We start from the raw sequence: 21,044 nt of genomic DNA, 5'->3' as shown, positions 1-21,044 counted from the left end.
CTACACCACCTGTAGTTTGGACACTAAATTATTTCAAAGGAAATGCTTCGAGACCCCGGGATACTCAGTGAGGAGCATCAGGAGGCACCCCAAGGCATAGGGGCTGGGACTGGCGGTAGGACGCCTTGCGGTGGACCGCCGAGCTCGATCCTTATAAAAGCTTTTTAACTGCAGCAGCTTTAGTGGACGCTACAGGAGCTGGAATTACGCAGCTGCTGGCATTAGTCTTGCCCTCCAATAGATCCTTGTAAAAGGATTTAAAGTGTATTCATTCAAATTAGAGAGACAATTTAAATTAAAAAGCTTATCCCTGCCTCCACCACAGGGGGGCTCGCTCGACCCACCAGCGGACAGGCACCAGTATTGAGAGAGGGGGGCTGGCCGTCAGGGTCCACCGCAGCTCTGGCACAAAGCCGGCGACACGGAGGTCGCACGGGCAGGAACGGACTAGCCGTGTCGGCTTCGCACTTTTTTGGTTTTTGAAGGGCATGACATGCCTATATCTGTGTCTCCCCCTCCTTTTACTCCTCCACCTCTTTTCTTTTCGCATTATTATATGTACTTGTCACTTTTCCTTGTGTTAGTTGTGTCTTCTGAGCAGTTTGTTAGCTTTTGGACACCTTTGAAGGTGTTGTCTATGTGTTTCTATGTGTTTTTGTTTGCCTGCCATTGGTTTTAACGGTGTTCGAAGGTGTTCGACGAACAGTTCGACGAACAGTTCGGCGAACATACGGGTGTTCGACGAACCGAACCGAACTCGAACACTACGGGGGTGGCTCAACACTAGATGCAACACGTCCTGCAGATATAGAGGATTGCGGGTCCTGGGTCAATCAGGCTTCAACACAAAGTTTAGAAGGAAGACGGCAGCAGTGGTCGGCCTCCTACACAACGAGTAAATTATTCATGATCATGAGGCCATCCATCTCCTTCGCTTTCTGTTCCTTGGAATGCAAGGGCATGTATGTAGTAGCAGCTAGGCCTGAGGTGGTCAGCATTTTGGCGCATATCCTACCTCCTCCAAGGATTGCTGGATGTTTTCCTGCTACTATCCCAGTTCTATGACTCCCATTAAAACAAAGCTTCAGGTGATGAATGATGGATGAGGTGGTGGCAAAAGAGAAAGAGCAGGAGGAACAGGGACCATTCACATCAATATCAGGCCAGTCAACCACACATGTCTTGAAGGATATGTTTCTGTACCAAAAGGAGCAGTTCAGCTACACAGTTATAGGGCATATAGTGAATGCAATGCCTACTAAAAATTTTGATGCACTCCAATGCCCCTTGGAAGTGACATGGAGGTCAGAGGGCCTTAAATAAACTGTTTTTTCAATTTATAGCAATTGGGTCTCCTGTACACTGTTGGCCTAAGCAGTGAATGGAAGGCTTTCCAAAAATTATGAGGAACTGCAATGCCCCTTGAAAAAGACGTGGATTACAGTGTTCTAAAAACCTTCTACACATTATTGGGGAGAGGGGCTCCCTTAGTGTTCGCCTATGCATTAAAAAGCAAAAGCTGACTAAAATTAGAAGGAAATGCAATGCCCATTAGAAGAGTCGTGGAGGTTAGAGTTTATTAAAAAAAACATTTCAATGCCCCTTGGAAGAGCTGTGGAGTTCAGAGTGGTTTAACAAGACGCTTTTAATGCCCCTTGGAAGAGACGTGGAGTTCAGAAAGGTTTAACAAGACGGTTTTAATGCCCCTTGGAAGAGATGTGGAGGTCACAGAAGATTAACAAGATGGTTTTAATGCCCCTTGGAAGAGACGTGGAGGTCAGAGAGGCTTAACAAGATGGTTTTAATGCCCCTTGGAAGAGACGTGGAGGTCACAGTAGCTTAACAAGATGGTTTTAATGCCCCTTGGAAGAGACGTGGACGTCAGAGTGGTTAACAAGATAGTTTTAATGCCCCTTGGTAGAGACGTGGAGGTCAGAGTGGTTTAACAAGATGGTTTTAATGCCCCTTGGAAGAAACGTGGAGTTTAGTGTGATTCAACAAGATGATTTTAATGCCCCTTGGAAGAGACGAGGAAGTCACAGAACCTTATCAAGACGGTTTTATTACCCCTTGGAAAAGACGTGGAGGTCAGAGTGATTTAACAAGATGGTTTCAATGACCCTTGGAAAAGACGAGGAGGTCACAGTAGCTTAGCAAGACGGTTTTAAGGCACCTTGGAAGAGACGTGGAGGTCAGAGTGGTTTAACAAGATGGTTTTAATGCCCCTTGGAAGAGACGTGGAGGTCACAGTAGCTTAACAAGACGGTTTTAATGCCCCTTGGAAGAGACGTGGATGTTACAGTGGTTTAACAAGATAGTTTTAATGCCCCTTGGAAGAGACATGGAGGTCAGAGTGGTTTAACAAGATGGTTTTAATGCCCCTTGGAAGAGACGTGGAGTTCAGAGTGGTTTAACAAGATGGTTTAAATGCCCCTTGGAAGAGACGTGGAGGTCACAGTAGCCTAACAAGATGGTTTTAAGGCCCCTTGGAAGAGACGAGGAAGTCAGAGTGGGTTAACAAGATGGTTTTAATGCCCCTTGGAAGAGACGTGGAGGTCACAGTAGCTTAACAAGACGGTTTTAATGCCCATTGGAAGAGACGTGGAGGTCAGAGTGGTTTAACAAGACGGTTTTAATGCCCCTTGGAAGAGAAGTGGAGGTCACAATAGCTTAACAAGACGGTTTTAATGCCCTTTGTAAGAGACGTGGAGGTCAGAGTGGTTTAACCAGATGGTTTTAATGCCCCTTGGAAGAGACATGGAGGTCAAAGTGGTTTAACAAGACAGTTTTAATGCCCCTTGGAAGAGACGTTGAAGTCACAGTACCTTAACAAGTCGGTTTTAATGCCCCTTGGAAAACATGTGGAGGTCAGAGTGGTTTAACAAGATGGTTTTAATGCCCCTTGGAAGAAACGTCAAGGTCAGAGTAGTTTATCAAGATGGTTTTAATGCCCCTTGGAAGAGACGTGGAGTTCAGGGTGTTTTAACAAGATGGTTTTAATGCCCCTTGGAAGAGACATGGAGGTTACAGTAGCTTAACAAGACGGTTTTAATGCACCTTGGAAGAGACGTGTATTCACAGTAGGTTAACTAGATGGTTTTAATGTCCCTTGGAGGAGACATGGAGGTCAGAGTGGTTTAACAAGATGGTTTTAATGCCCCTTGGAAGAGACGTGGAGGTCAGAGTGGTTTAACAAGATGGTTTTAATGCCCCTTGGAAAAGACGAGGAGGTCACAGTAGCTTAGCAAGACGGTTTTAAGGCCCCTTGGAAGAGACGTGGAGGTCAGAGTGGTTTAACAAGATGGTTTTAATGCCCCTTGGAAGAGACGTGGAGGTCACAGTAGCTTAACAAGACGGTTTTAATGCCCCTTGGAAGAGACGTGGATGTTAGAGTGGTTTAACAAGATAGTTTTAATGCCCCTTGGAAGAGACATGGAGGTCAGAGTGGTTTAACAAGATGGTTTTAATGCCCCTTGGAAGAGACGTGGAGTTCAGAGTGGTTTAACAAGATGGTTTAATTGCCCCTTGGAAGAGACGTGGAGGTCACAGTAGCCTAACAAGACGGTTTTAAGGCCCCTTGGAAGAGACGAGGAAGTCAGAGTGGGTTAACAAGATGGTTTTAATGCCCCTTGGAAGAGACGTGGAGGTCACAGTAGCCTAACAAGACGGTTTTAAGGCCCCTTGGAAGAGACGAGGAAGTCAGAGTGGGTTAACAAGATGGTTTTAATGCCCCTTGGAAGAGACGTGGAGGTCACAGTAGCTTAACAAGACGGTTTTAATGCCCATTGGAAGAGACGTGGAGGTCAGAGTGGTTTAACAAGACGGTTTTAATGCCCCTTGGAAGAGAAGTGGAGGTCACAATAGCTTAACAAGACGGTTTTAATGCCCTTTGTAAGAGACGTGGAGGTCAGAGTGGTTTAACCAGATGGTTTTAATGCCCCTTGGAAGAGACGTGGAGGTCACAGTAGCATAACAAGATGGTTTAAATGCCCCTTGGAAGAGACATGGAGGTCAAAGTGGTTTAACAAGACAATTTTAATGCCCCTTGGAAGAGACGTTGAAGTCACAGTACCTTAACAAGTCGGTTTTAATGCCCCTTGGAAAAGACGTGGAGGTCAGAGTGGTTTAACAAGATGGTTTTAATGCCCCTTGGAAGAAACGTCAAGGTCAGAGTGGTTTATCAAGATGGTTTTAATGCCCCTTGGAAGAGACATGGAGGTTACAGTAGCTTAACAAGACGGTTTTAATGCACCTTGGAAGAGACGTGTATTCACAGTAGGTTAACTAGATGGTTTTAATGTCCCTTGGAGGAGACATGGAGGTCAGAGTGGTTTAACAAGATGGTTTTAATGCCCCTTGGAAGAGACGTGGAAGTCAGAGTGGTTTAACAAGATGGTTTTAATGCCCCTTGGAAGAGATGTGGAGTTCAGAGTGGTTTAACAAGATGGTTTTAATGCCCCTTGGAAGAGACGTGGAGTTCAGAGTGGTTTAACAAGATGGTTTAATTGCCCCTTGGAAGTGACATGGAGGTCACAGTAGCTTAACAAGATGGTTTTAATGCCCCTTGGAAGAGACGTGGATTACAGCGTACTAAAAACCTTCTACCCATTATTGGGGAGGGGGTCTCCCTTAGTGTTCGCCTATGCATTAAAAAGCAAAAGCTGATTAAAATTCGGAGGAAATGCAATGCCCATTGGAAGAGTCGTGAAGGTTAGAGTTTATTAAAAACAACATTTCATTGCCCCTTGGAAGAGCTGTGGAGTTCAGAGTGGTTTAACAAAATGCTTTTAATGCACCTTGGAAGAGACGTGTAGATAAGAAAGGTTTAACAAGATGGTTTTAATGCCCCTTGGAAGAGACGTGGAGGTCACAGTTGCATAACAAGATGGTTTTAATGCCCCTTGGAAGAGACGTGGACGTCAGAGTGGTTTAACAAGATAGTTTTAATGCCCCTTGGAAGAGACGTGGAGGTCAGAGTGGTTTAACAAGATGGTTTTAATGCCCCTTGGAAGAGACGTGGAGTTCAGAGTGGTTTAACAAGATGGTTTAAATGCCCCTTGGAAGAGACGTGGAGGTCACAGTAGCCTAACAAGACGGTTTTAAGGCCCCTTGGAAGAGACGAGGAAGTCAGAGTGGGTTAACAAGATGGTTTTAATGCCCCTTGGAAGAGACGTGGAGGTCAGAGTGGTTTATTAAGACGGTTTTAATGCCCTTTGTAAGAGACGTGGAGGTCAGAGTGGTTTAACCAGATGGTTTTAATGCCCCTTGGAAGAGACGTGGAGGTCACAGTAGCATAACAAGATGGTTTAAATGCCCCTTGGAAGAGACATGGAGGTAAAAGTGGTTAAACAAGACAGTTTTAATGCCCCTTGGAAGAGACGTTGAAGTCACAGTACCTTAACAAGACGGTTTTAATGCCCCTTGGAAATGAAGTGGAGGTCAGAGTGGTTTAAAAAGATGGTTTTAATGCCCCTTGGAAGAAACATCAAGGTCAGAGTGGCTTGTCAAGATGGTTTTAATGCCCCTTGGAAGAGACGTGGAGTTCAGGGTGGTTTAACAAGATGGTTTTAATGCCCCTTGGAAGAGACATGGAGGTTACAGTAGCTTAACAAGACGGTTTTAATGCACCTTGGAAGAGACGTGGTATTCACAGTAGGTTAACTAGACGGTTTTAATGTCCCTTGGAAGAGACATGGAGGTCAGAGTGGTTTAACAAGATGGTTTTAATGCCCCTTGGAAGAGACGTGGAGGTCAGAGTGGTTTAACAAGATGGTTTTAATGCCCCTTGGAAGAGACATGGAGTTCAGAGTGGTTTAACAAGACGGTTTTAATGCCCCTTGGAAGAGACGTGGAGTTCAGAGTGGTTTAACAAGATGGTTTTATTGCCCTTTGGAAGTGACATGGAGGTCACAGTAGCTTAACAAGATGGTTTTAATGCCCCTTGGAAGAGACGTGGATTACAGCGTACTAAAAACCTTCTACCCATTATTGGGGAGGGGGTCTCCCTTAGCGTTCGCCTATGCATTAAAAAGCAAAAGTTGATTAAAATTAGGAGGAAATGCAATGGCCATTGGAAGAGTCGTGGGGGTTAGAGTTTATTAAAAACAACATTTCATTGCCCCTTGGAAGAGCTGTGGAGTTCAGAGTGGTTTAACAAAATGCTTTTAATGCCCCTTGGAAGAGATGTGTAGATAAGAAAGGTTTAACAAGATGGTTTTAGTGCCCCTTGGAAGAGATGTGGAGGTCACAGTAGCATAACAAGATGGATTTAATGCCTCTTGGAAGAGACGTGTACGTCAGAGTGGTTTAACAAGATAGTTTTAATGCACCTTGGAAGAGACGTGGAGGTCAGAGTGGTTTAACAAGATGGTTTTAATGCCCCATGGAAGAGACGTGGAGGTCACAGTAGCTTAACAAGACGATTTTAAGGCCCCTTGGTAGAGACGTGGATGTCAGAGTGGTTAAACAAGATGGTTTTAATGCCCCTTGGAAGAGACGTGGAGGTCAGAGTGGTTTAACAAGACATTTTTAATGCCCCTTGGAAGATAAGTGGAGGTCACAGTAGCTTAACAAGATAGTTTTAATGCCCCTTGGAAGAGACGTGGAGGTCAGAGTGATTTAACAAGATGGTTTTAAAGCCCCTAGGAAGAGACATGGAGTTCAGAGTGGTTTAACAGGATGGTTTAAATGCCCCTTGGAAGAGACGTTGAGGTCACAGTAGCTTAACAAGACGGTTTTAAGGCCACTTGGTAGAGACGTGGTTGTCAGAGTGGTTTTACAAGATGGTTTTATTGCCCCTTGGAAGAGACATGGAGGTCACAGTAGCTTAACAAGATGGTTTTAATACCCCTTGGAAGAGATGTGGAGGTCAGAGTGGTTTAACAAGATGGTTTTAATGCCCCTTGGAAGAGACGTGGAGGTCACAGTAGTTTAACAAGACGGTTTAAATGCCCCTTGTAAGAGACGTGGAGGTCAGAGTGGTTTAACAAGATGGTTTTAATGCCCATTGGAAGAGACGTGGAGGTCAGAGTGGTTTAACAAGATGGTTTTAATGCCCCTTGGAAGAGACGTGGAGTTCAGAGTGGTTAAACAAGACGGTTTTAATGCCCCTTGGAAGAGACGTGGAGGTCACAGTAGCTTAAGAAGACGGTTTTAAGGCCCCTTGGAAGAGACGAGGAAGTCAGAGTGGGTTAACAAGATGGTTTTAATGCCCCTTGGAAGAGACGTGGAGGTCACAGTAGCCTAACAAGACGGTTTTAAGGCCCCTTGGAAGAGACGAGGAAGTCAGAGTGGGTTAACAAGATGGTTTTAATGCCCCTTGGAAGAGACGTGGAGGTCACAGTAGCTTAACAAGACGGTTTTAATGCCCATTGGAAGAGACGTGGAGGTCAGAGTGGTTTAACAAGACGGTTTTAATGCCCCTTGGAAGAGAAGTGGAGGTCACAATAGCTTAACAAGACGGTTTTAATGCCCATTGGAAGAGACGTGGAGGTCAGAGTGGTTTAACAAGACGGTTTTAATGCCCCTTGGAAGAGAAGTGGAGGTCACAGTAGCATAACAAGATGGTTTAAATGCCCCTTGGAAGAGACATGGAGGTCAAAGTGGTTTAACAAGACAATTTTAATGCCCCTTGGAAGAGACGTTGAAGTCACAGTACCTTAACAAGTCGGTTTTAATGCCCCTTGGAAAAGACGTCGAGGTCAGAGTGGTTTAACAAGATGGTTTTAATGCCCCTTGGAAGAAACGTCAAGGTCAGAGTGGTTTATTAAGATGGTTTTAATGCCCCTTGGAAGAGACATGGAGGTTACAGTAGCTTAACAAGACGGTTTTAATGCACCTTGGAAGAGACGTGTATTCACAGTAGGTTAACTAGATGGTTTTAATGTCCCTTGGAGGAGACATGGAGGTCAGAGTGGTTTAACAAGATGGTTTTAATGCCCCTTGGAAGAGACGTGGAGGTCAGAGTGGTTTAACAAGATGGTTTTAATGCCCCTTGGAAGAGATGTGGAGTTCAGAGTGGTTTAACAAGATGGCTTTAATGCCCCTTGGAAGAGACGTGGAGTTCAGAGTGGTTTAACAAGATGGTTTTATTGCCCCTTGGAAGTGACATGGAGGTCACAGTAGCTTAACAAGATGGTTTTAATGCCCCTTGGAAGAGACATGGATGTCAGAGTGGTTTAACAAGATGGTTTTAATGCCCATTGGAAGAGACGTGGAGGTCAAAGTGGTTTAACAAGATGGTTTTAATGCCCCTTGGAAGAGACGTGGAGGTCAGAGTTGTTTAACAAGTTGATTTTAATGCCCCTTGGAAGAGACGTGGAGGTCAGAGTGGTTTAACAAGATGGTTTTAATGCCCCTTTGAAGAGACGTGGATGTCAGAGTGGTTTAAAAAGATAGTTTTAATGCCCCTTGGAAGAGACGTGGAGGTCAGAGTGGTTTAACAAGATGGTTTTAATGCCCCTTGGAAGAGACGTGGAGTTTAGAGTGGTTTAACAAGATGGTTTAAATGCCACTTGGAAGAGACGTGGAGGTCACAGTAGCCTAACAAGACGGTTTTAAGGCCCCTTGGAAGAGACGAGAAAGTCAAAGTGGGTTAACAAGATGGTTTTAATGCCCCTTGGAAGAGACTTGGAGGTTACAGTAGCTTAACAAGACGGTTTTAATGCCCATTGGAAGAGACGTGGAGGTCAGAGTGGTTTAACAAGACGGTTTTAATGCCCCTTGGAAGAGAAGTGGAGGTCACAATAGCTTAACAAGACGGTTTTAATGCCCTTTGTAAGAGACGTGGAGGTCAGAGTGGTTTAACCAGATGGTTTTTATGCCCCTTGGAAGAGACGTGGAGGTCACAGTAGCTTAACAAGATTGTTTAAATGCCCCTTGGAAGAGACATGAAGGTCAAAGGGGTTTAACAAGACAGTTTTAATGCCCCTTGGAAGAGACGTTGAAGTCACAGTACCTTAACAAGACGATTTTAATGCCCCTTGGAAAAGACGTGGAGGTCAGAGTGGTTTAACAAGATGGTTTTAATGCCCCTTGGAAGAAACGTGAAGGTCAGAGTGGTTTATCAAGATGGTTTTAATGCACCTTGGAAGAGACGTGGAGTTCAGGGTGGTTTAACAAGATGGTTTTAATGCCCCTTGGAAGAGACGTGGAGGTTACAGTAGCTTAACAAGACGGTTTTAATGCACCTTGGAAGAGATTTGGTATTCACAGTAGGTTAGCTAGACGGTTTTAATGTCCCTTGGAAGAGACATGGAGGTCAGAGTGGTTTAACAAGATGGTTTTAATGCCCCTTGGAAGAGACGTGGAGTTCAGAGTGGTTTAACAAGACGGTTTTAATGCCCCTTGGAAGAGACGTGGAGTTCAGAGTGGTTTAACAAGACGGTTTTAATGCCCCTTGGAAGTGACATGGAGGTCACAGTAGCTTAACAAGATAGTTTTAATGCCCCTTGGAAGAGACGTGGATTACAGCGTACTAAAAACCTTCTACCCATTATTGGGGAGGGGGTCTCCCTTAGTGTTCGCCTATGCATTAAAAAGCAAAAGCTGAATAAAATTAGGAGGAAATGCAATGCCCATTGGAAGAGTCGTGGAGGTTAGAGTTTATTAAAAACAACATTTCATTGCCCCATGGAAGAGCTGTGGAGTTCAGAGTGGTTTAACAAAATGCTTTTAATGCCCCTTGGAAGAGACGTGTAGATAAGAAAGGTTTAAAAAGATGGTTTTAATGCCCCTTGGAAGAGACGTGGAGGTCACAGTAGCTTAACAAGATGGTTTTAATGCCCCTTGTAGAGACGTGGAAGTCAGAGTGGTTTAACAAGATAGTTTTAATGCACCTTGGAAGAACGTGGAGGTCAGAGTGGTTTAACAAGATGGTTTTAATGCCCCTTGGAAGAGACGTGGAGGTCACAGTAGCTTAACAAGACGATTTTAAGGCCCCTTGGTAGAGACGTGGATGTCAGAGTGGTTTAACAAGATGGTTTTAATGCCCATTGGAAGAGACGTGGAGGTCAGAGTGGTTTAACAAGACATTTTTAATGCCCCTTGGAAGAGAATTGGAGGTCACAGTAGCTTAACAAGATAGTTTTAATGCCCCTTGGAAGAGACGTGGTGGTCAGGGTGGTTTAACAAGATGGTTTTAAGGCCCCTAGGAAGAGACGTGGAGTTCAGAGTGGTTTAACAAGATGGTTTAAATGCCCCTGGGAAGAGACGTTGAGGTCACAGTAGCTTAACAAGATGGTTTTAATGCCCCTTGGAAGAGATTTGGTTGTCAGAGTGGTTTTACAAGATGGTTTTATTGCCCCTTGGAAGAAACATGGAGGTCACAGTAGCTTAACAAAATGGTTTTCATGCCCCTTGGAAGAGATGTGGAGGTCAGAGTGGTTTAACAAGATGGTTTTAATGCCCCTTAAAAGAGACGTGGAGGTCACAGTAGTTTAACACGACGGTTTAAATGCCCCATTGGAAGAGACATGGAGGTCAGAGTGGTTTAACAAGATGGTTTTAATGCCCATTGGAAGAGACGTGGAGGTCAGAGTGGTTTAACAAGATGGTTTTAATGCCCCTTGGAAGTGACGTGGAGTTCAGAGTGGTTAAACAAGACGGTTTTAATGCCCCTTGGAAGAGACGTGGAGGTCACAGTAGCTTAACAAGTTGGTTTTAATGCCCCTTGGAAGAGACATGGATGTCAGAGTGGTTTAACAAGATGGTTTTAATGCCCCTTGGGAGAGACGTGGAGGTCAAAGTGGTTTAACAAGATGATTTTAATGCCCCTTGGAAGAGAAGTGGAGGTCAGAGTGGTTTAACAAGTTGGTTTTAATGCCCCTTGGAAGAGACGTGGAGTTCAGAATAGTTTAACAAGTCGGTTTTAATTCCCCTTGGAAGAGATGTGGAGGTCACAGTACTTAACAAGATGCTTTTAATGCCCCTTGGAAGAGACGTGATCAGAGAGGTTTAACAAGACGGTTTTAATGCCCCGTGGAAGAGACGTGGAGGTCACAGTAGCTTAACAAGATGGTTTTATTGCCCTTTGGAGAGACGTGGAAATCACAGTAACTTAACAATGTGGTTTTAATGCCCCTTGGAAGAGACATGGTTGTCACAGTAGCTTAACAAGACGGATGTAATGCCCCTTACAAGAGCCATGCAGTACAGCATATTAAAAACATTATTCCCATTATTGAGGAGTGGTTCTCCCATAGTCTTAGCCTATGCCTTCCAAGCAAAAGCTGCCAAAAATTAGTGCGGAGGAACTTTCAATGCTGGCAACATGGACCACGGTCACCCTGGTGGTATAGTGTTGGTGGAGGCTGAGGATAATGAGAAGCGCAAAAAACAGCCGAAATGAGGAAGCGTATACCCATGTGTGGGTTTGAAGCATTGCATGGGAATACACCTCCCGAAATAACAAAGTGGATTTGACTTTATGTTACTCTGCTGTCATTTGGTGGTGATGAGAAGTCCGGCCCAATCCAGCCCTTGTTCATTTTGATAAGGGTCAGCTTGTCAGCATTGTCCGTTGACAGGCGAGTGCGCTTATCAGTTATAATTCCCCCAGCGGCACTAAAAACACGCTCCGATAACACGCTAGTGGCAGGGCAGGCCTAGACCTCCAAGGTGTACAGAGCGAGTTCATTCCAAGTGTCCAGCTTGGATACCCAATAATTAAAAGGCACAGAGGAATCACAGAGGATGCTGATATGGTCAGCAAGGTACTCCCTCACCATCTTTTGAAACTTTCCACTCCTTGTGAGAGTACCCCGCACCTCAGAGCCTGTAAGCTGGGCAGGTCTCAGAAAACTGTCCTAGAACGTTGACTGTGCTCCCCTGCCTCTACTGGATTGGAGTTGCGTCACTCTCGACTGTACTCCTTGGTTGGGCAACGAACTGTGACCTCTGCCGCTAGCGTGTTCAGATGGGAATTTTTTTAACAGTTCTGCAGCAAGAGCCTTCTGGTACTGCCCCATTTTTGTAGACCTCTCCACCTCAGGATTAAGAGAGTGAAAGTTCTCCTTGTAGCGGTGGTCTAAAAGTGTCACCAACCAGTAATGAATGTCACCCAACATTTTGACAACGCGAGGGTCACGGCTAAGGCAGCGTAACATAAAGTCAGCCTTGCGTGCCAGACTGGTAACGGGCAAGACTTCCGTTTCCACACCAAGATGATGACTGACCATTCTCTCCTCCTCCTTCTCCTCCCCCCTGTCCTTATGCCACCCACGCTGAACCGACGGTATGACAGTTGTACAGGTACTACCGTCTACAGCGCATGACACCAGCTCCTGTTCTTCCTCCTCCTCCTCCTCCTCCTCATTGTCCCCCAATGCTCGTTGGGATGAGATGAGGCTGGGCTGTGTGTAATCGCCCGCTACGGCTTCTTGATCCATCTCATCATACTCTGGCTGCAATGCCTCCTCTTTAATTCTCTGCAGAGAGCGTTGCAAAAGACAGACAAGTGGGATGCTGACGCAAATCATGGCGTCATCGCCACTCACCATCTTGGTGGACTCCTTAAAGTTTTTCAGGATGGTACATATGTCAGACATCCAGGTCCACTCCTGAGGTCTTATGTGTGGAGTATGACCTGAATATCGACGTCCTTGTTGCAGCTGGTACTCCACAACTGCTCTCTTCTGCTCACAAATCCTTTGTAACATGTGGAGGGTAGAGTTCCAACATGTGGGGACTTCACAAACCAGTTGGTGTGCCGGAAGATGCAAATGCTGCTGCAACATAGCAAGGGCGGCGGAAGCTGTAACCGACTTCCGAAAATGAGCTGACAGGCGGCGTACTTTGACGAGCAGATCTGGCAACTCGGGGTGCGATTTAAGAAAACGCTGAACCATGAGGTTAAGCACTTGAGCCAGGCATGGTACGTGTGTGATCTCTCCTCGCCCCGGAGCCGTCACCAGGTTACGGCCATTGTCACACACGACCATGCCTGGATGTAGGTTCTGTGATCTCAGCCACAGATTTGCCTGCTCTTTCACAGCTGTCCACAACTCACAAGCATGTGAGGTTTATCACCTAAGCTTATGAGTTTCAGCACAGCCTGTTGCCGCGTGGCTGAGGCAGTGCTGCAGTGCTTCCAGCTTGTAACTGATGTGGTGATATCTGAGATGGAGGCTGAACATGAGGAGCAGGAGGATTATGCGCAGGAGCTGTACACTGTGGGGGCAACTCTGACTGACATAGGGCCCGCAATCCTCGATGTGGGGAGGATGTGTTCGGTCCCAAGGTCCGACTGGGTCCCGTCTTCCACTATGTTTACCCAGTGTGCCATCAGGGAGATGTACCGTCCCTGGCCACAAGCACTTGTCCACATGTCTGTTGTCAGGTGTACTCTCCCAGTAACTGCGTTCTTGAGGGCATGGCAGATGTTTTGGGACACGTGCTTGTGCAGTGCGGGGATGGCACAGCTGGCAAAATAATGTCGGCTGGGGACCGAGTACCGAGGGACTGCCACCGCCATAATGTTGCGGAAGGATTCCATCTTCACCAGCCTAAAAGGCAGCATTTCCAATGCAAGCAGTCGTGAAATGTGCGAATTTAGGACTGTGGCCTGTGCGGCATTGGCTGCGAATTTGCGTTTTCGTTCAAACGTCTGGGATATGGACAATTGAACGCTGCGGTGGGAAGTGGACGTGGACGTTGATGCTGTTTCTTGAGAAACTGCCATAACAAGTGAAGACTGAGAGGAGGGGGCATCTTTGCATGCAGTATGGACAGGGGATTGCCTTGCACGCACAACAGGGGGTTCTCTTACATGCACAACAGCGGAAGAAGCAGTGGTGACACCCACTGTTACTGGTCGTGGACCCTGGGTTCGCCCCACAAAGTCGAGTGCTTTGCTGACATGTGCCTGATCATGCTGGTGGTGGTCAGGCTGGTAGTTTTGTCACCCCTGCTGATGCTGGCCTGGCAGGTAGTACAAATGGAGCTTTTGGGGTTATCAGCAGAGTCTTTAAAAAAATTCCAGACTCTGGAAGACTTACCGGTTGTACAGGCAACGTCCCTCGTGTTGCTGTTACGGGGAACTGTTGCCCGCCTTCTGTCTGCGGCCACCACAGTGTTTCTTCCTGCCTGTTGGGGTACTCTGCCTCCCTCCCCCTGTATGCTGCTGGCCTCGTTCTGCGTGTCCTCCTGCCACGTTGGGTCAGTTACTAGATCATCCACCACCTCCTCCTCTTCCACTTCCGCACAACGGTCCTCCTCCTCACTTCATGGCAATGGAGTCTCGTCATCGTCCACCTCTTGTGACAAATTGCCAGCGTCGCCTTCCTGTGGATGTGGCAGTTCAAATATTTGGCCATTGCTACATGGGATCTCCTCAACCACCACTTCAAGCGGAGCAGGCGAGGGGCTCAAATATGGAAATGGACCAGTGAACAGCTCTTCAGAGTGTCCAACTGTGGGATCAGTTGCTATCTGACGATACTCATAATGGTGGGAGGAAGGAGCATCAGGGTGAGGAGGAGTATGCAGTCGAGACTCACGGCTACTAACACTTGACCGTGTGGAAGACAGACCGGAGGTGGTGGTGACCAGGTAACTGGAAGTATTATCAACTATTCAATTTATAACCTGTTCACACTGATAAGTTTGCAATGGTGGTGCCGTTGTGTGCTTCCCTAGTAATTCGGTCAAGAACTGGGAGTGAGAAGATGTGGCTGTTGGTTGTGGCACATTTTCACCTTGGCCACGGCCCCATCCTCTGCACGCACCATCCCCAGAATATCCAGTTCCACGTCCCTTGCCACGCGCCTTGCCCATTGTAAATGAAGTGAAACAGCTTACACTCGCACTATCAATAACAAAAGGGTAGTAAAAAGGAGATTTAAACCGTGGAAGAGGAAAACCACAGTTCTAGTTATCTGGCCTACACCAGAATCTTTTAAATAGATATATTTGTGTCTGAACAGTCAGCGAGACACTCAGAATGTTTTTTTTTATTGAAAAAAGGCAAAAATGTGGATAATACATAGATTTGAACTGTGGAACTGCAAAACCACAGTTCTAGTTATCTGGCCTACACCAGACTCTTTTAAACAGATATATTTGTGTCTGAACAGTCAGCGAGACACTGAAACTGTTTTTTTTTATGCAAAAAGGTGGATTACACCCTGATTTGAACCGTGGAAAGGAAAACCACATTTCTAGTTATCTGGCCTACATCAGAATCTTTTAAACAGATATATTTGTGTCTGAACAGTTAGCAAGAGACTCGAAATGTTTTTTTTTTATTGAAAAAAGGCAAAAAAGTGGATAATATAGAGATTTGAACAGTGGAAGAGGAAAACCACAAATCTCGTTATCTGGCCTACACCAGACTCTTTTAAACAAATATATTTGTGTCTGAACAGTCAGCGAGACACTCAAAATGTTTTTTTTATGCAAAAAGGTGGACTACACCCAGATTTGATCAATGGGAGAGGAAAACCACAGTTATAGTTATCTGGCCCACACCAGAATCTTTTAAACAGATATATTTGTGTCTGAACAGTAAGCGAGACACTCAAAATGTTTTTTTTTTATTGAAAAAAGGCAAAAAAGTGGATAATACAGAGATTTAAACCGTGGAAGAGGAAAACCACAGTTCTATTTATCTGGCCTACACCAGACTCATTTAAACAAATATATTTGTGTCTGAAAAGTCAGCGAGACACTCAAAATGTTTTTGTTAGGCAAAAAGGTGGATTACACCCAGATTTGAACCGTAGAAGAGGAAAACCACAGTTCTAGTTATCTGGCCTACACCAGAATCTTTTAAACAGATATATTTGTGTCTGAACAGTCAGCGAGACAGTCAAAATGTTTTTTTTAATTGAAAAAAGGCAAAAAAATTGATAATGCAGAGATTTGAACTGTGGAACTCCAAAACCACAGATCTAGTTATCTGGCCTACACCAGACTCTTTTAAACAGATATATTTGTGTCTGAACAGTCAGCGAGACACTCAAAATGTTTTTTTTTAGGCAAAAAGGTGGATTACACCAAGATTTGAACCGTGGAAGAGGAAAACCACAGTTCTATTTATCTGGCCTACACCAGAATCTTTTAAACAGATATATTTGCGTCTGAACAGTCAGCGAGACACTCAAAATGTTTTTTTTTATGCAAAAAAGGCAAAAAAGTGGATAATACAGAGATTTGAAGTGTGGAACTGCAAAACCACAGTTCTAGTTATCTGGCCTACACCAGACTCTTTTAAACAGATATATTTGTGTCTGAACACTCACAGACACACTCAATTTTTTTGGGGGGGGAGAAAAAATACCAAAAGGTTAATAAGACTGGTATTTGTACAGTCTGACTGAGGAAGAAAAAAAAGAGGATTTAGATGAAAAAAAAAGGATTTTCCCTGGCTCCTGAGACCTGGGGCTAAGTCTAGCAATTTGAAAAGCAGCACACAGGACTGTAATGCAGTGTTTGTTGGTATAACCACTGTGTCTCCTATATAGCCTGCCTGATATCTGGGATGGACATTAGTCCTGAGATGGACTGTTTTTTTGATTTTGCAGGCTTTAGAAAACCTACCCTTCCTATTTTGCAGTATAAATCTCTCCCTAACTCAGCAGCACTCTACCTACACCGTCTGATCCGGAGCGACTGTGTCCGGTTTTAAATACTCGAGGTGACGCTGTGCGGTCAGCCAATCTCTGTAATGCCCACAACCAACATGGCAGCGGCATTACAGTGACTGGGTGGCAATCCCTGCATGTTCATTGGCTCTGTAAAGAGCGCCAAACATGCAGGGTGGAGACCCGAGCTCCCGCCCGAGTAATCGGAAATGCTTGGTGCTCGCCGAACATCCCAAGTAGTGAGATGCTTGGGTGAGTACCAAGCAGTGTTGAGCATGCTCGCTCAACACTATTGTTATGATTCCGCTAAAAAATTTTTTTTATACAGTATGTTCATGTACACCCCCAGGGGTAAATGTTTGTCAGCCCATACACTTAGTGAATGGGCATTACAAGTATAAGAGACTCGCTCTTTTTTAATGATAACACTTTTTATGAGGCCCTCTAAGTCTCTTCCAAGGGGCATTGAAGTGCTTCCCAATTTTTGGTGACCCTTGCATTCACTGCATAGGTAAACACTATGGGAGACCCTCTCCTTTCTAATGGGAGTTTGTCGTAACTGTGGCCCTTCTCTATGTGTCTTTAAATTCTTAGTGGGATTTTTCCTAAATTCGAACTGCCGTTGGACTCACTGCATACCCTATAACTGTATAGCAGACTCTCTCCTTTCTAATGGGAACATATTGTACTCATTACTGTGGCCCAGCTCTATGTGTCTTTAAATTCTTAGTAGGATTTTTCCTAAATTTGGTCAGCCATTGGACTCACTGCATTCCCTATAACTGTATAGTAGACTCTCTCCTTTCTAATGGGAACATGTTGTACTCGCTACTGTGGCCCTGCTCTATTTATCTTTAATTTCTTAGTGTTTTTTTTTCTAAATTTGGTCAGCCATTGGATTCACTGCGTACCCTATAACTGTATAGCAGACTCTCTCCTTTCTAATGATAATTTATCGTTACTGTGGCCCTGCTCTATGTGTCTTTAAATTCTTAGTGGGGTTTCTCCTAAATTTGGTCAGCCATTGGACTCACGGCATACAATATACCTGTATAGCAGACTCTCTCCTTTCTAATTGGAATTTGTAGTTGCTGTGGCCCTGCTCTATGTGTCTTTAAATTCTTAGTGGGGTTTTTCCTAAATTTGGTCAGCCGTTGGACTCACTGCATACCCTATACCTGTATAGCAGACTCTCTCCTTTTTAATGGTTACATATTGTACTCATTACTGTGGCCCAGCTCTATGTGTCTTTAAATTCTTAGTAGGATTTTTCCTAAATTTGGTCAGCCATTGGACTCACTGCATTCCCTATAACTGTATAGTAGACTCTCTCCTTTCTAATGGGAACATGTTGTTCTCGCTACTGTGGCCCTGCTCTATTTGTCTTTAATTTCTTAGTGGTTTTTTTTCTAAATTTGGTCAGCCGTTGGATTCACTGCGTACCCTATAACTGTATAGCAGACTCTCTCCTTTCTAATGGGAATTTATTGTTACTGTGGCCAAGCTCTATGTGTCTTTAAATTCTTAGTGGGGTTTTTCCTAAATTTGGTCAGCCGTTGGACTCACGGCATACCCTATACCTGTATTGCAGACTCTCTCCTTTCTAATTGGAATTTGTCGTTACTGTGGCCCTGTTCTATGTGTCTTTAAATTCTTAGTGTGGTTTTTCCTAAATTTGGTCAGCCGTTGGACTCACTGCACACCCAATACCTGTATAGCAGACTCTTTCCTTTCTAATAGAAATTTGTCATTACTGTGGCCCTACTCTCTGTGTCTTTAAATTCTTAGTGGGGTTTTTCCTAAATTTGGTCAACCGTTGGACTCACTGCATACCCTATAACTGTATAGCAGATTCTCTCCTTTCCAATGGGAATTTGTCATTACTGTGGCCCTGCTCTATGTGTCTTAAAGATTCTAAGTGGGGTTTTTCCTAAATTTGGTCAGCCGTTGGACTCCCTGCATACCCAATAACTGCATAGCAGACGCTCTCCTTTCTAATGGAAATATGTCATACCCATTACTGTGGCCCTGTTCTATATGTCTTTAAATTGTTTGTGGGGTTGTTCCCAAATTTTGGTAGTCCTTGCAGTCACAGCATGGGCATTACCACTATAGGAGACCTGCTCTTTTCTAATGGAAACATTTTTTTACTGAGACCCTCCTCTATGTCTCTTCAAAGGGGTATTGGGTTGCGTCCGAATTTTTGGCAGCCCTTGCAGTCACTGCATATGCATTAACAGTATAGGAGACCCACTCTTTAATAATGGGAACAACAAAGCATAGAAGGCTGATGGCTCTCTAGCAATAGCGAGGGCTGACTGCTGGCCTTTTAAGAATAGTAAGGGCCTCCTGATGGCCCTATAAAAATAGGCTTTGTTACTTTCATAGTCCCTCCTTCATAAATGAAACAGGATGTGTCTGATGATGTGTCACACACCACATGGCCAGATAAGGTGGTAAAATGTTAAAATGACATTTCCCGGTGAATACATTTGTCTGAAAAAATAACGGAAAAAAAAATTAGGATCTTTCTTTAGCAAAAAAAACAGAGTCACTAATGTAACCTCAATGTAATCACATTGTTCAGTTCCTGCACCTCCTCCGAAATGACCACATCAGTCACAAGCTGAAAGAACTGCAGCGCTGCCTTGGCCAAGTGGCAACAGACTGTGCTGGAGATAACATGCTTAATGCTTAGGTGACAAACCACCCAGCACTGCAGAGTTGTTGAAAGCTGTAACAGCAGCCTGATCTGTGGCTCTTACCGCTGTAAGTAAAGCCAGGAATGGTCGTGTGTGACAGTGGGCGGAACCTGGTGACGGAGAAATGATAGCCAGAGTAGATATGGTTTCCCTCTATGCCAGTCCTTTCACTGAACACTCCTGATGTAGAAGCCAGGGCCCACCAGAGGATTCTCTGCCGACAAGCAGTCCTGGATAAGAAAAGTGTGTGGGAAGGTTCCCGGACACTCTATGGCTGCTTTTTTACTGAGGTGGAAACCCACTCAAACACAGGGAGAACATACAAAATCCTTGCAGATGTTGTCCTTGCTGGGATTTGAAACCAAGATCTCAGCGCTGCAAGGCTTCAGTGCTAACCACTGATCCAATGTGCTTCCGTTCACCCTCTGATATCTAACAGGATGGAGAAACTTGCACCTACTGCCACTCTATCTTCAACTCTTTTGTGAGAAACTAATGTATTTGGGCAGCCACTCAGTCTACCAAATAAAATTACTAAGAAGGAAATTGGGGATGGCTTTGCTACTGGTACTGGGGGCAGTGCTAATACCATTGCGTCGTACCATAGTTTACTGGAAATATTCCAGGGTGGTAGGAGGCAAGCAGATTCCCACAGAAAAGTAACAGCAGTAATGTTCAGGGACCTGTACTTGTAGAAGGCGGAGACAACACCGGGAGAAATAGTGGCGGCAGGAGACCGAGTATGGACACCCGGCCATCGCCGACATAAGGTTGCGAAAAGCTTCCACCTCCATGAGCCTAATAGGCCATATTTCAAGTGAAAGCAGCTTTAGAGGACTTCCTGGGAGAAATGATAGCTGTAATAGATATGGTTTCCCAAGTCCTTTCACCAAGCTAAAGAATATGGCTGTGGTGAAATACAACTCAGCAAAAAAAGCTGTGGACTGGCTCCGTACCATCCCTGGCCACATTCACTTGACCACGTGTTAGTGGGTAAGCCGTCCTTCCCAGTAAGTTCACTCTGGAGGGCACGGATAATGTTGTGGGACCCATGCTTGTGGAAGGCGGAGACGATACGGGGAGAAATAGTGGTGACTTGGGACCGAGTATGGACACCCGGCAGCCGCCGGCATGGGGTTGTGAAAAGCTTCTGCCTCAATGAGCCTAAAAGGCCATATTTCAAGTGCAAGCAGCTGCCCAGAAATCTGGCAGTTTAATATTGCGGCCTGTCGGTGGGTGGGTGGCTGGCTGCATACTTGCGCTTGCATTCCAAGTAACAGAAAACTAAGCAGATGGTGGCCTCTATCATCATCATGGCCTCACCTTGGCACTATGAACTCTCCTGAAGGCGAAGCCAGGGCCCACCGGAGGAGTCGTCGGTTTTCTGATGGGCCCGACCAACTCTGCTAAGAAGCAGCCCTGGCTAAGAAAAGTGTGGGGGAAGGTTCCCGGACACTCTATGGCAGCTTTTTTAATTTCTATCAGACGTGCTTATACATGTTATTTCTCAAACCGCATTGCAGATCATGCCTTTGCCCAACTCTGTAGTCATGAAATTAAATGCTCAAAGAAAGATGTTTGTGTGTCAAAGCATCACTGACAAGTACGAGCTGATGTTGAACGGGCTATCATTGCTTCTGCAACAAGCTGCATTAGAGGACTTCCTGGGAGAGATGACACCCAGAGTAAATACGGTTTCCCTCTATATCAACCAGTCCTTTCACCGAGCTAAAGAATATGGCTGTGGTGAAATACAACTCTC

Source organism: Phyllobates terribilis, unplaced genomic scaffold, assembly GCF_046119375.1.
Source record: "Phyllobates terribilis strain yellow unplaced genomic scaffold, ASM4611937v1 Scaffold_7__3_contigs__length_470593459, whole genome shotgun sequence".
NCBI lineage: Eukaryota > Metazoa > Chordata > Amphibia > Anura > Dendrobatidae > Phyllobates > Phyllobates terribilis.
Note: the sequence above shows the minus strand (reverse complement) of the source record.